This window comes from Hypanus sabinus, chromosome 15 (assembly GCF_030144855.1).
Source record: "Hypanus sabinus isolate sHypSab1 chromosome 15, sHypSab1.hap1, whole genome shotgun sequence".
In the NCBI taxonomy this organism is placed as follows: Eukaryota; Metazoa; Chordata; class Chondrichthyes; order Myliobatiformes; family Dasyatidae; genus Hypanus; species Hypanus sabinus.
In genome coordinates, this window is record NC_082720.1 from 7,761,237 (window position 1) to 7,777,397 (window position 16,161).

Here is a 16,161-nt window from a genome sequence, read left to right on the forward strand (position 1 = left end):
GAGACAGAAAAGGCTTTGGTTGCCACTTACATTTAAATTGAGATCATGGCTGGAATTAACTCCTGCCTAAGCAAGGATTTGGGCCAACTTGTATTTACCTACAACCAGAATAGGTATTCAGAGGATGCAATCTCACAGACTCTCCCACCTGGTGTCAGACCTCCTGGAAAACAACAGTACCTATGTCAGACTGCTGTTTATTGATTACGGTTCAGCATTCAGCACTATCATCCCCTCAGTACTAACCAACAAGCTCCAAAACCTTGGCCTCTGTACCTCCCTCTGTAACTGGATCCTTGACTTACTCATTGGGAGACCACAGTCAGTGTGGATTGGAAATAACATCCCTCCTAGCTGACATTAAACACAGGCACACCTCAAGGATGTGTGCTTAATCCACTGCTCTACTCTCTCTACACCCATGATTGTGTGGCTAGGCATAGCTCAAATGCGATCTATAAAATTGCCAAAGAAAGAATTGTTGCTGGCAGAATCTCAGATGTTGATGAGGAGGCGTACGGGAAAGGGATAGCTCAAAGGGTTGAGCGGAGTTGCACTCAGCATAGGGCCCAGGAACTGATTGTGTATTTTAAGAAGGGAAATTTGAAGGAACACACACCAGTCCTCATTGAGGGGTCAGCTATGGAAAGGCTGTGCGATTTCAAATTTGTAGGTGTCAACATCTCTGAAGATCTATCCTGGGCTCACCATGTTGACGCAATTATGAAAAAGGCACACCAGTGGCTATATTTCATTTGGAATTTGAGGAGATTTGCTATGTCACCTTGGAGAGTATACTAGCTGTTGCATCACAGGCTACAACACAGGATCGGAAAAAGCTGCAAAGAGTTGCAAACCCAGTCAACTACATTATGGGAACTTCCTCCCCAGCATTAAGGTACCTCCAAAAGGCAATATCTCAAACAGGCATTAAGGACATGCCTCTCCTCATTACTATCAGCAGAGAGGAAGTATAGAAGCTCAAAGACATACAAGCAATGTTTCAGGAACTGCTACTTCCCCTCTGCCTTCAGATTTCTGAACAGCCAATGAACTCATGACGCTGCTTCATTATTTCTGCCACAAGACTGTAAATTCTATGGCATATTGCCAGAGGCCACTTTATTAGGTTCACCTGTATTCCCTTTCGTTAGTGCAGTTATCTAATCCGCCAATCATGTGACAGCAAGTTAATACATAAACACATGCATACATGGTTCAGAGGTTCAGTTGTTGTTCAGACCAAACATTAGAATCAGGAAGAAATGTGATCTAAATGACTCTGACTGTGGTACCAGACTTGGTGGTTTGAGTATCTCAGAAACTGCTGATTTCCTGGGAATTTTATGCACAGCAGTCTCCAGAGTTTACAGAGAAAGGTGTGATTTTTTTTTTAAATCCAGTGAGTGGTAGTTCTGTTGGCAAAAATGCCTTGTTAATGAGAGAGGTCAGAGGAGAATGGCCAAACTGGTTCAAACTGACAGGAAGGTGACAGCAACTCAAATAACCAAGTATTACAACAGTAGTGTGCAGAAGAGCACCTCTGAACAGACATGTTCAACCTTGAAGTGGATAGGCTACAGTAGCAGAGGACCACACCGGGTTGCACTCCTGTACTTAATAAAGTGGCCACTGAGTGCATGTCCGTGCTAATAAACTCATCCTGACTCCTAAGCATGAACCTGTGGCATAAGTAAGTGTCCTCATATGGAGGATTCTTGAGAAATAGCGGTTGATTTCTCATGTACCCTGTTTATGTAATTTATGACTGTGAAGTGCAACCTTTTTGACAATCAACCAATGTGCAAAAGACAACATACTGTGCAAATACAAAAAAAGGAATAATCATAAATAAATAAACAATAAATATTGACAACATGAGATGAAGGGTCCTTGAAAGTTCCCATAGGTATGGGAACAGTTCAGTGATGGGGTGAATGAAGTCATTCCTACAGGTTCAAAAGCCCCACAAGCTGAGTCTCCTGTACCTTCTTCCTGATGGCAGCAGTGAGAAGAGAGCATGGCTTGGCTGGTGGGGGTTCTTGATGATAGAAGTTGCTTTCCTGCAACAGCACTCCATGTAGATCTGTTCAGTGGTGGAGGGCTTTACCTCTGATGGACTGGGTCGTATCCAGTACTTTGTGTAGGGTTTTCTGTTAAAGGGCGTTGAAGCTTTCACACCAGGCTCTAATGCAACCTGTCAATATAGTCTCTAACACGCATCTATAGAATTTTGTCAAAGTTTTAGATGTCATGCCAAACGTACGCAAATTTCTAAGGAAGTAGAGGCACTGCCATGCTTTCTTCATAATTATACGTGTGCTGGACCCAAGACAGATCCTCTGAAATGATAACACTAAGAAACTAAAAATTGCTGACCCTCTCCACCTCTGATCCCCCAGTGAGGATTGGCTCATGGGCCTCTGATTTCCTCCCCCTGAAGTCAATAATCAGCTCCTTAGTCTTGCTGACATTGAGTGAGAGGTTGTTGTGGCAGGTAAAATTAGCGATCTTGTAGTTAGAGATCCTCTTGGAAAGAGTGATCATAGTATGATTGAGTTTCTCATACAAATGGAGGATGCAATAGTTTGATCCAAAACCAGTGTATTATGCCTACACAAAGGAGACTACAACAGGATGAGGGAGGAGTTGGATAGGGTAGACTTGGAACACAGGCTGTATGGTGGGGTGGTTGAACAACAGTGGAAGACTTTCAGAGATTTTTCACAGTGCTCAACAGAAGTATATTCCAGTTAAATCCAGATGTTCCAGGGTTGAGAGAAGAGCCAATGAAGTGTTGTAGACCTGCTGTGTCAGTAGGCAAATTGGAGTGGATCCAAGTTGCCTCTCAGGCAGAAGTTGATATGTTTCATCACAAACATCTCAAAATACTTTATCACAGTGGACATAAGTGCTACAAGTCCTTGGGAATGTCCCATGTTCCAGTACTGTCACTTCTGGCACAATGTTTCATTGTAAAACTTAATCTAAAACTTCATCAATTAAATCACCGATTAGTGATAATAATTGAGAAGATTAGTTTCAATAAATTGGGAATGAATTGGGATGTGAGATTATTCCCAATATATGCAACTAAGGACATTAAAAATCATGGAATGTTATTAACTTTTTGTTTCTCAGTATTTGTTGTCCATAAGACCATAAGACACAGGAGCAGAATTAGGTCATCTGGCCCATCAAGTCTGCTCCACCATTCAATCATGGCTGATCCTTTTTTTTTCTCCTCCTCAACCCCAGTTCCCGGCCTTCTCCCGGTAACCTTTGATGCCATGTCCAATCAAGAACCCATCAATCTCTGCTTTAAATACACCCAACGACCTGGCCTGCAAAACTGCATGTGGCAACAAATTCCACAAATTCACCACCTTTTGGCTAAAGAAATTTCTCCGTATCTTTGTTTTGAAAGGGCACCCCTCTATCTCTATCTGTGCTTTCCTGTCCTAGGCTCTCCCACCATGAGCATGCCTTATGAGAATAGATTGAGTGAATTCGGCCTTTTTTCCTTGGAGTGATGGAGGATGAGAGGTGACCTGATAGAGGTGTATAAGATAATGAGAGGCATTGATCATGTGGATAGTCAGAGGCTTTTTCCCGGGGCTGAAATGGCTAGCGTGAGAGAGCACAGTTTTAAGGTGCTTGGAAGTAAGTACAGAGGAGATATCAGGGGTAAGTTTATTATGCAGGAAGTGGTGAATGCGTGGAATGGGCTGCTGGCAGCAGTGGTTGAGGCAGACACGATAGGGTCTTTTAAGAAACTCCTGGACAGGTATATGGAGCTTATAACAGTTCCAAAGTCTTGTGTTTTTTCAAATTCAGTCAAATATATTGATTGCATTTTCAGCATTGTTCAATGTGCACAGGCTTATATTCTCACAGTGCCACGCAACCAATTTGAGAAGAGGCTCAATGGAAGAAAAGTTGTTGAGAGCTTTTGCCATTGTTTCCCTGCTGGTAAAGCTTTTAAATCCTTAATGACTGAAAGGGGAGTTCATTAACTTCCCTTTCAGCCTACATCAGCAGGTAGAGTGGGTGCAGTGATCTTCCTGCATGAGAGGCCCAATATAGTATGCAAAGTCTGCATTTAGATCAGCTTAATCCTTATCCATTCTTGACAACCTCCAGCCAGGAGTGCATGGTGAGAGACTTGGAAGGATGAGACTTGCATCCCACCAATGGGCATAGTTCTTTGAGCCTGCCGAGAACCCCCTTTCTCTGCATCCCACCCCTCTCACCTCCTATCAATTAATTTTTTAAGCAGAACAACCCTGCATCCAGAGCAGTCCTCTTTGCATTGCAAAATGCGCTGTAACCACTGATTTTTATTTAAACATACATCAGTTGTATGATTGCAACTGTGATTAGTTGCAAATGTTCATAGGAATGTCCTTACTGAAACCGACAAAATGCCATGTTGTTGGGAATCTTGCAATTAAGATCGTGTGAATGGGCAAGGAGATGACACATGGAGTACATTATGGGGAAATGTGTGGTTATGCACTTTGGCAGGAAGAATAGGAAACAAGTAAATAAAATCTAAAAATGCTGGAAACATTCAGCAGGTCATGCAGCATCTGTGGAAAGAGCAACAGAAGTAACTGTTAAAATCCAAGATGTATTATTTGAACTGTTAGAAGTAAAAGAGACCTGATTTCAGTCACAGAGCAGGTTGGAGAGGAATAAGTAAACAAAGGAAATGTCTCTGAAGAACAGTCTTAGTTTAAGATCTCAATTGAAGGACTCTGACAGTCCTGCTTTGTGGCAGCCTGGATTTTGAACCCCAGCATCTCTAATGTGTTGATGAATAGGGGGTAAGACATTTCGGACTGAGATGTGAAGAAATATGTTGATGTAAGATATAGGAGCAGAACATAGCAGTTAGAAGCACAATATGCTCTTTGTCACTATTATCTATCATTAATAGCCATGTTGGGTCTGCACAGCAAGCCAGAGTATACAGAGAGAAAAACTGAGCCAGAATCACAGATGGGTTGCGGCAGGAATGGCCAGTTCTAATATGGACAGACAGAAAGATTAAGTTACCTAAAGTTGGAGAGATCAATGTTAAGTCCAAAACTATTAAATATTTCTGTTTTGAGGAATCTTGGTCAGCTGGTTTGTGAGAAAAGCAAACTTCAATGCAGCGATCAGTTGTGAAGCCAAGGCAAGTGATTTCATGGCCCAAGGGCAAATAAAGCAGAATAGAATGATATAGAAGTCTTGCTGGGATTATACACAGTTTTGGGAAGAACTCATTTGAAGTAGTGTGTAATTTTGGCCTCTTTACTTACTAAAGGATTATTCTTGGATTGGAATTAGTGCAATTTAAATGCAAGTTCAAGTTTATTGTCAACTAACTGTACATATATACTGTTCTTATACATACTGTACATATATACAGTGGATGAGGAGCAGTCATCTGATATAACAGCTCTGGCTGGAGTTTCAATGGTAAGAGAATGCAGGGATAGGAGGATTAAATAGGATAGTAGAAATCAGCCATCCTTCTCAGGCAATGTAATGGGCTCTCAGAATACAGAAAACATCCTGCCTCTCATTCATTTGCCTTTTAACTCATTACAACAATTATTTTTGTTTTTCCTTCTAACATCCTCTCAAGATGTAATATCTGCTGCTAGCTTGTGAAGGGCAGCATCATTTAGGAAAATTAACTTTTAACAGATACATTATGAGGCAAACAATTAATGATGTAAATTCATTCTATTAAAAAGATCAACTTGCAGTTATAAAAGTGGTGTTTATGGTCATAGCTGGTCCTAATGAAATTACATCTGTAAGAATAATTACTATAATTGTATAGGGCCTCAATGAGATCACACCTGGACTTTAGGTGTTGGGTGGCTTTAGCTAAGAATGGATACCCATAGAGGATGTACAATGAAGATTCACCTGTGTGGTTCCTGGGAAGGGTGGCTGTTGTCTAAGGAGAGGGTAGGTTAACTATGACTTAATTCATTAGTGTCCAAAAGAATAGACCATAAAATAGGACAAATGACCTAATTCTGTCAAGACTACCATTCTATCATGGTTGATGTATTATCCCTCTGAAACGCATTCTCCTGCCTTCTCCCTGTAACCTTTGACATCCTTAGTAATCAAAAATGGTTCATATCACAAGTTCTTTACATCCTTAGCTCGTACCCTCATAGATTTGGGTAGATCCAAACTTATACATAATTGTCAGCCTACAGTATTTCATCCACGAAAGAGGCATTGTAAGACCTAAGAGAGGAATGGCAATGTTGAAACAATGGCTAAAGTTTCTCTTGATTTACCATCTGCTACCTTATCCTTCTCAACCCAACTGCTAAGCAGGACTGTGTCTGAGGAATCTCAGAGACCCTTGAGTGAAATTTCTAGAAAGAAAGTTAAACACTTTCAGTAGGAACCAGCTTTCTACTCCTTTATCAGTTCCTGTTGATGGGCTGTAACTCACCTTTGGACTTCAAATAAATCAACAAGTTTGATCCTGACAAATCTTTTGACGTACAAAATATATTTGATTCTTCGGTTCTATATAAAGTGTGAATAACTATTTGTTGCTTTTTAATGTGTTTGTGGTTAGTTTGCATTTTATCATGATTTTTAAATTGACAATTTGAATTAATTGGCTTCCATTATATAGTTCACAAACACTTTTTGCCCCAACCGATTTAATTTTCCAGTCAGATTGATGTAACATTTTATCAATGTTCTTTGGGGCCTTGACAATGTCCCTGCTAACATTACATCAGAGCAGGGGTTTCCAACCTGGGGTTAGTGTTAAGGCTCCATGTCATAAACAGTCTGGGAAACCCTACTCTAGAGCAAGTGCTTTGGAGATTTGCTAGGTAAACATAAGCACTTGGCTTTTAATTGCTTCATTAAACAAGGTTGGTATGTTTTGGGAAATGTGTGTGCCTAACTACAATATGTTAATGCTAATCATCCATCTCTCTTCCCCACACCCCCCACCTTTTTCTCCCTCTATCTCTCTCTCCCCATTTCCCCCCTCCCCCACCTGTCATCAATCACTCTTTCACTCCTCTGGCCATTTGTTTCTCTCCCTCTTCTTTATGCTACTTAAGTTTCCAGTTCAAATTAAGATAATCTGTGTTATGATCATCTTAGTTTGGCCATTTCCATCATCGCCTCCCCCCCCCCCACCACCTTAAATTATTGTTGCTGATTCTGTTTTATTAAAAAGAGTATTCTTTCACAAAGCTTTGCTCTCCTAAGACTGTAATAACTAGAAAGCATTTATGTCTTTCATTGTTAATAAGATATTCCAGCACATCCTGTGCATCAACTTAAATGAATTATTTAAACAAAAACATGCTTTATTGAATGAAATAGAAAAGCTTTTCTGCTTGGAGTCTGTTTAACTCATGATATGTTGCAGACATAATCTTGTATGGAGCTTCAGGACCTTCTTTATGGAACTTCAGTTTACTTTAGGTTGATTATATGATGTTTTTGCACTAGCTAATTATTGAATCTTGGGGGGGATTAAGTGCTGATATATGTCATTGTATGTGGATTCCATTAATGTAATTGGGTATTGATGGATTAAAGTGCTTTTTCTGCACAGCAAAGACAATGAAATCAAGAATATTGACAACCCTCTCCCAGCCAACCGATTCCAAGTCACTCTCCTTTTGGCAAACCATCATTTGAATCTGCTGAGCTGGAGATTATTTTCAATGATGGAAATAATTTCAAAGTAAACCAATTATTTCAAAAATGTCTTGAATTTCAATACTTGTAATCTGAAGGTAACACTTGGCCTTGAATTTTGGTTGCATAATGCAGTATTTCTGTGTGCTATCTCGAGCACTGGGCTATTGATACAGACACAAGTTTAATCCTCACAATGGTACCTGGAGAATTTAACTTCAAGTAAGTATGTGCATTTGGCAAAAAGGTTAGTATTAATAACCATAACAGTATGGAACAGCACTGTCTGTGTGGAGTTTTCATGTTCTACTTGTGACTATGTGGGGTTTTTTCCCTCAGGTGCTCCAGTTTCTCTCCATATCCCAAAGCTAATTGCCTGTTATATAGTGTAGAGGGGAGTAAGCAGAATTTGGAGAGAGTTGATGGAAATGTAGGGAGAATAAAATGGGATTAATATAAACCAGTATAGTTTTGGAGGGCTGAATGGCCTGTTTCCATGCTCTATAAGTCTAACAGAAATCTGTTCTCTGTAGCAGCTCTGTTCTAGACTGATTCCAGATTCTCCAATGTGGTTGACTTTGCAATTCAAGCTATTTAGGCTGGACAAGAAACACTAAGCTTGCAAGAACACACTCACCCCAGGATGAATAAATTAGTAAACTGCCAATTGGTTTCTTGGCACATGTTTTGAGGTACAGTGAAAAACTTGGTTTTCAGTGCATCCATCCAGATAATTTCATCCCATCAGTGAATTGAGGCGATACAGCAGAAAAGCATTAACAGAGTGCGGAATAAAGTGTTACAGATACAGAGAAAGTCCATTGCAGATGTACAGTAAAATTCAGGGGCTTCCTGCATGCATAGTCGGTAAGAAAGAGCAAATAGAATTGTTATCAGAAAACTGATGATTAGCAGGTACCAGGTACTTAATCTCATCCTCACCGCAGAACTCCACACCAGGCTTGTCTCTCTACTCGTCCTCCCTCTCACTTCCCTCTCAGGAAAATAGCCACTCACATGAGACCTTACCCATGCCCAAGATTACGGCTGCACAGGTGAACGGTCAACTGAGCAAGATCTGTACCAGCAAGGCGGTTGGACCGGATGGAGTATCCCCACGATTACTGAGGGCCTGTGCATCTGAGCTGGGAGAACCCCTTCAGCGCATCTTCAACATGAGCCTGGAGCAGAGAAGGGTACCCAGACAGTGGAAAACATCCTGTATTGTCCCGGTACCGAAGAAACCACAACCAAGGGAGATGAATGACTTCAGACCTGTTGCTTTGACGTCGCACATGATGAAGACCATGGAGCGGCTGATAATACAGAATCTGAGGCCACAAACCAGGCACGCCCGGGATCCTCTTCAGTTTGCGTATCAGGAGAAGGTGGGAGTGGAGGATGCTACCACGTACTTGCTGCACAAATCCCTCTCTCACCTGGACAGGGTCAGTGGTGCTGTGAGGATTACATTCCTGGACTTCTCTAGTGCCTTTAACACCATCCAGCCCAGGATCTTAAGGCACAAACTAACAGAGATGGGAGTAGACTCACACATGGTGGCTTGGATAACGGACTACTTGACAGACAGACCTCAGTATGTGCGGTTGGGAGACTGTAGGTCTGACACGGTGGTCAGCAGCACAGGAGCGCCGCAGGGGACCATGCTCTCTCCGGTCCTGTTCACCCTGTACACATCAGACTTCCAATATAACTCGGAGTCCTGCCATGTGCAGAAGTTCGCTGATGACATGGCCATAGTGGGGTGTGTCAGGAATGGTCAGGAGGAAGAGTATAGGAAACTGATACAGGACTTTGTGATATGGTGTTACTCAAACTACCTGTGTCTCAATATCACCAAGACCAAGGAGATGGTGGTGGACTTTAGGAGACCTAGGCCTCATATGGAGCCAGTGATCATTAATGGAGAATGTGTGGAGCAGGTTATGACCTACAAGTATCTGGGAGTGCAGTTAGACTGGACTGCCAACACAGATGCCCTGTGCAGGAAAGCACAGAGTCGACTGTACTTCCTCAGAAGGCTGGCGTCATTCGATGTTTGTAGTGAGATGCTGAAGATGTTCTATCGGTCAGTTGTGGAGAGCGCCCTCTTCTTTGTGGTGGCGTGCTGGGGAGGCAGCATTAAGAAGAGGGACGCCTCACGTCTTAATAAACTGGTAAGGAAGGTGGGCTCTGTTGCGGGCACAGAACTGGAGAGTATGACATCGGTGGCAGAGCGGAGGGTGCTGAGTAGGCTATGGTCAATCATGGAAAACCCTGAACATCCTCTGCACAGCACCATCCAGAGACAGAGAAGCAGCTTCAGTGGCAGGTTGCTGTCAATGCAATGCTCCTCAGACAGGATGAAGAGATCATTACTCCCCAATGCCATTCGGCTCTACAATTCAACCACCAGAAGCAAGACATGTTAAGTGCCGGGGTTAGGACTGAGGTTAAGTTACCACTCAATGCACTTTAGTAAACTATTTAAGAACTTTTTAAAAGCTATTTATTAATGCTTTTTGGGAGGGTGATTTTAGATGCATATCATATTTATACTGAGTTAAATACTGTATGTAATTAGTTTTGCTACAATAAGTGTATGGGACACTGGAAAAATGTTGAATTTCCCCTTGGGGATGAATAAAGTATCTATCTATCTACCTATCTATCTAATGTATTTTTTACCCAGTTTGCAAAGTCGCTTCCAGGCCTTCTAAGTTACCCAACCATGCTCTACGGAGTACATCAAGTTTGTAACTCACTTCCAGGAAATTCCATTGTATAATCATGCCAATTCTGCAAAAGAAAGCTGCTTTAGACCTTAAGACTGTAAGACATGGGAGCAGAATTAGGCCATTTGGCCCATTGAGTCTGCTCCACCATGCTATCAATGCTGATCCTTTTTCTCCCCCTTCTCAGCCCCACTTCCCGGCCTTCTCCCCATAGCCTTTGATGCTGTGGCCAATCTAGAACCTATAAGTCTCTGCCTTAAATACACCCAATGACCTGGCCTCTACAACTGCCTGTGGTAATAAATTCCACAAATTCACCACCCTTTGATTAAAGAAATTTCTCTGTATCTCTTTAAAGAGACATTCCCTATCATGAGGCTGTAACCTCTAGTCCTAAACTCCCCCATCATAGAAGATATCCTTTCCACATCCTCTCTGTATAGACCTTTCAACATTCGAAAGGTTTCAATGAAATCCTTCTGATTTCCAGAGCCATCAAACATTCCTTATATGATAACCCTTTCATTTCTGGGATCATACTTGTGAACCTCCTCTGGACCCTCTCCAATGCCAGCACATCTTTTCTAAGAAGAGGGGCCCAAAACTGTTCACAATTCTCAGAGTGAGGCCTCACAAGTGCCTTATAAAGTCACAGCATCACATCCCTTCACATCCCTGCTCTTGTTTTCTAGACCTTTTGACATGAATGCTAACATGGCATTTGCTTTCCTCCCCACCGACTCAACCTGCAAGTTAACCTTTAGGGTGTTCTGCACCAGGACTCTCAAGTCCCTTTGCAACTCAGATTTTTGGATTTTCTCCCCATTTAGAAAATAGTCTGCATATTTATTTCTTCTACCAAAGAGCATGACCATGCATTTTCCAACATTGTATTTCATCTGACACTTTCTTGCCCATTCTCCTAATCTAAGTCATTCTGCAGCCTTCCTGTTTCCTCAACACTACCTACCCCTCCACTATTATTCATATCATCTGCCAGCTTTGGCAACAAAGCCATCTATTCCAACATCTAAATCATTGATATACAGTATAACCAAAAACGGTCCCAACACCGACCGCTGCAGAACACAGCCAACTAGCAGCCAACCAAAAATGGATCCTTTTATTCCCACTCATTGCTGGGGCAATGGCATCAACTTGGGTGATGCCAACAGGCTCAATAAAATGAGTATAAAGGCTGACTCTGCTATTGGAATCAAACTGGACACACTGGAGGCTGTGATAGAACAAAGGACCCTATGGAAATCCTGGCAAATCTGGATAATGTTTCTCACCCTTTTCATGCCACCTTGACTGAATAGAGGAGAACTTCTAATAATAGACTAAGACAACTGCACTGCTCCAAAGAGCGCTATATAAGGTCTTTCTTACCCCTGGTCATTAGGCTCTATAATGAGTCAAACGATAGCTGGGGATGTGACAACCCCCTCCTGATAGGCTGTTTGAGGTAACTTATTTTTCTAATATTTGTATATATGTGCACTTGTAATGCTACTGTGAAACTATAATTTCCTTTGGGATCAATGAAGCATCTATCTATCTATCTATATCTATCAGCCAATGCTCTAACCATGCTAGTAATACCCACTCTTACAGAACACCACTAGTCACTGGCAGCCTTTTATTCCCACTTGCTACTTCCTACCAATCAGCTGATGCTCTAACCACATTAGTAACTTTCCTGTAATAATGTGGGTTCTTAACTCGGTAAGCAGCCTCATGTGTGGCACCTTGTCAAAGGCCTTCTGAAAATCCAAATATGGAACATCCACTGCATTCCCGTTATCCTACTTGTAATCTCAAAGAATTCTGACAGTTTCATCAGGCAAGATTTTCCCTCGATGAAACCATGCTGACTTTGTCCTAAATTGTCCTGTGTCACCAAGTACTCTATAACTTCATCCTTAGCAATTGACTGCAACTTCTTCCCAATCACTGAGGTCAAGCTAACTGGTCCATAATTTCCTTTCTGCTGCCTCCCTCCTTTCTTAAAGAGTGGAGTGACATTTGCAATCCTCCAGTGCTCCGGAACCATGCCAGCATCCAGTGATTCTTGAAAGTTCATTTCTAATGCCTCCACAGTCTCTACTGCTACCTCTTGCAGAATCCTAAGGTGCAGTTCATCTGGTATGGGTAACTTATGCACGTTGGTCTTTCAACTTTTTGAGCATCTTCTCCCTTGTAATAGTAACTGCACTCACCTCTCATCCCTCACACCCTTCAACACCTGGCACGCTGCTAGTGTCTTCCACAGTGAAGACTAAGTACTTACTTAGTTTATTTTTTTCCCCATTATTATTTCTTTGGCCTCAATTTCTAGCAGTCCTATATCCACTCTCATCTCTCTTTTATTTTTTTATATACTTGAAAAAGCTTTTTCTATCCACCTTGATATTGTTTGCTAACTTGCTTTCATATTTCATCTTTTCTCTCCTAATGACTCTTTTAGTTGCTCTCTGTAGGTTTTTCAAAGCTTTCCAATCCTCTATCGTCCCACTAATTTTTGCTTTGATATATGCCTTCTCTTTTGTTTTATGTTAGCTTTGACTTCCCTTGTCAGCCACGTTATACTATTTTTCCATTTTAGTATTTCTTTGTTTTTGGAGTATATCTATCCTGCACCTTCCTAATTTTCCCCAGAAAATCAAGCCGCTGTTGCTCTGCTATCATCCCTGCCAGCATCTCCTTTCAGTTTACTTTGGCCATCTCCTCTCTCATGCCACTGTAATTTCCTTTATTCCACTGAAATACTGCTGAAATACTTTCTCCCTATCAAATTTCAAGTTGAACTCGATCATATTGTGATCAATGGTTCCTAAGGGTTCCTTTACCTTAAGCTCCCTAATCACCTTCGTTACATAATACCCCACCCAGTATAGCTGACGCCCCAGTAGGCTCAATGACAAGCTGCTCTAAAAAGCCATCTAGTAAGCATTCAACAAATTCACTCTCTTGGCATCCATTACCAACCTGATTTTTCCAATCTACCTACAAGTTAAAATCTCCCATGACTATCATAGCATTGTCCTTTTGGCATGCCTTTTCTATTTCCCGGTGTAATCTGTTGTCCACATCCCTGCTACTGTTTAGAGGCTTGTATATAACTGCTATCAGGGTCCTTTTACTCTGGCATTTTCTTAATTCAAACCACAAGGATTCAACATTTTCTGATCCTATGTCACATCTTTCTACTAATTTGATGCCATTCTTTACCAGCAGAGCCATGTCACCCCCTCTGTCCATCTTCCTATCCCTCCAATACAATGTGTAACCTTGGACATTCAGCTCCCAATTACAACCATACCTCAGCCACAATTCAGTAATGGCCACAACACCCTACATGACAATCTGTAAAAGTGCAACAAGATCATTCACCTTATTTCTTATACTCTGTGCATTGAAATATAACCCTTCGAGTACTGTATCTGTCAGATCATCCTATTTCTACCTTCACTGGCACATGACACAGGTAGCAATCCAGGAATTACTACACTGGACGTCTTGCTTCTCAGCTTTCTGCCTAGCTCTCTAAGTTCTCTCTTCAGGACCTCTTTGCTTTCTCCTTCTATGTCATAGATACCAATATGTACCAAGATATCTGGTTGCTCTCCCTCCCCCTCCAAAATGCTGTGGATGTGATCCGAGACATTCCTGATCCTGGCACCTGGGAGGCAACTCTGTTCACGTCCACAGAACCCTTGGACTATTGAGTCCCCTATCACTATCGTTCCCCTCTTCTCCCTCCTTCACTTCTGCACCACAGACCCATGCTCAGTGCCAGTAACCTAGTGACTGTGGCATTACCCTGGGAGGTCATCTCCCACAACAGTATCTAAAATGGTATAGAACATACAAATCTACGGCACATTACAGGTCCTTCAGCCTTCAATGTTGTGCTAACCATGTAATCTATTCTAGAAACTGCCTAGAATTTCCCTAGCATGTAGCCCTCTTTTGGCAGGTTTATTTATTATTGAGTGGAATGGCCACAGGGATGCTCTGCACTAACTGCCTGTTCTCCATCCAATTCCTTTTCCTAACAATCACCCAGCTACCCGCCTCCTGCAACTTAACTACTCCCCATAACTCTGATTGATGATCTCCTCACTCTCCTGTACAAGCCTCTGGGTCTCCCTCTGGGTCTTCATGCCCAACATCCAGCATGAAGAACACAATGGCCATTTAAACTACACAAATTGCCCCAGACACAATAAGAAAAAAGGGGAAACTTACCAGAAACTTACCCAGACAACTTCCCCAGAGCCGATGCCTCTTCCAAGCCAAAGCCTCTTTTGAGCCAAAGAGGCTCTCTCACTGGTCCATTCCCAACAATGGCTGCTCTGCTTGTCCCTTCTGTACTTTTAGTTACTCCTCTCTGCACTGCTCCCGTTACTGATTAGGCTGCCGGAATGACGCCGAATGCCTGCAAAGCTCTCCTTTTAAACAAGTGCCGCCAACCTGCAAGAAACCTCCTCACTGTGCACTGCTCCCTTTGGCTTTAGGATATTTAAACCTGAGCTGTTGATGAGATCCTGAGCTACAGAGTCCAGCTCACTTCCCTTTTAGTTCTAACTTAAAATTAGTCATATTCAACTCTCACGAGCCCCAGAACCCAGTCTCCTCACAAGACCCTCCTTTCCCCTTACTGTCACAATGGAACACCCTGATCACAAATCATCCAGCAACCAATCACAATCTCCCTCTCCAGTGGCCCAAACCAAAAAGCAAAGTTTCAAACTCCACCTACTGACTGATCGCTGACCTTTCCCTCAGCACATAAACCTCTCTTCTCCACCTTCTCCCTACACAAACTCCAGCAGTCTCTGACTCATGACCTGCGTCTTGCTCCTGAGACAGAACCTTTCCCATTGTGCATCGAGTATTGCACCTCACATGTTGTTGAAATTTATAAGACAGAGCCCCCTTCTAATCACTTAGAGGCCCCAACCACCAATCAAAAATAGGATAAAATATTCCCACTTGCAGTATGTGTCTTGGAAGAAAAGTCACTAAAATATAAAAATTCAATCAAAATAAAAATAGAGTTCATTGTCATATGTATGAATATGTTTATGAATCTGTGTAATGAAAAACTGTCTTTTAGGAGCATCACAGACACACGGCATCGTATAGATGACATCATTAGTGAAATATAAATTCAACATAAATTATACACAATTTTGCAAGAAATAATACAATTAGAAACAAAAAAGAAACCCGTCTCCACTTGTAATTCTTTGAAATGCTAAATGTTTAGGGAAAGTAATCTCTTGCTATCCCAAGACAGCCATTTTATAATAATGACACTAGACTTTAAAATCCTACAATTCCAAAATAATTTAATAAAACACTTCCCCTATTTCACTGAGCAATGATGTTAATTTTATTAAATATATTTTATGGGATTATTTCATAATTTTAGTAGGGAACCGTGAGTGGACTGTTTTTTCTGCTCTGGGCTATATGGATGCTCTTTGAGTGATCAGTATAGAGCAAAATGATTGCTTCACACACTGAACTGCCAGCTACAAAGAAGTATGATTTGATTTTGTCTCTTGTAAAATATTACACAAAGTGTATAATTATAACATCGTCTGAGATTTTTATAATGTCAGTTATAATTACATAACTAGAGGATACTTATGAAAATATTTATCACTCTGAAGGCTTATGTGATTTTCCTTGTCATTTAATGGTAGTTGGCAGACAG

General features: G+C 41.6%; 1 protein-coding gene across 1 annotated transcript in view; it reads left to right on the top strand.

Annotated features, from left to right (window-relative positions):
• LOC132405289 (serine/threonine-protein phosphatase 2A 55 kDa regulatory subunit B beta isoform) overlaps window positions 1-16,161 on the top strand; it is a 778,563-nt gene that overhangs the window by 340,447 nt on the left and 421,955 nt on the right. The window lies entirely within an intron of this gene.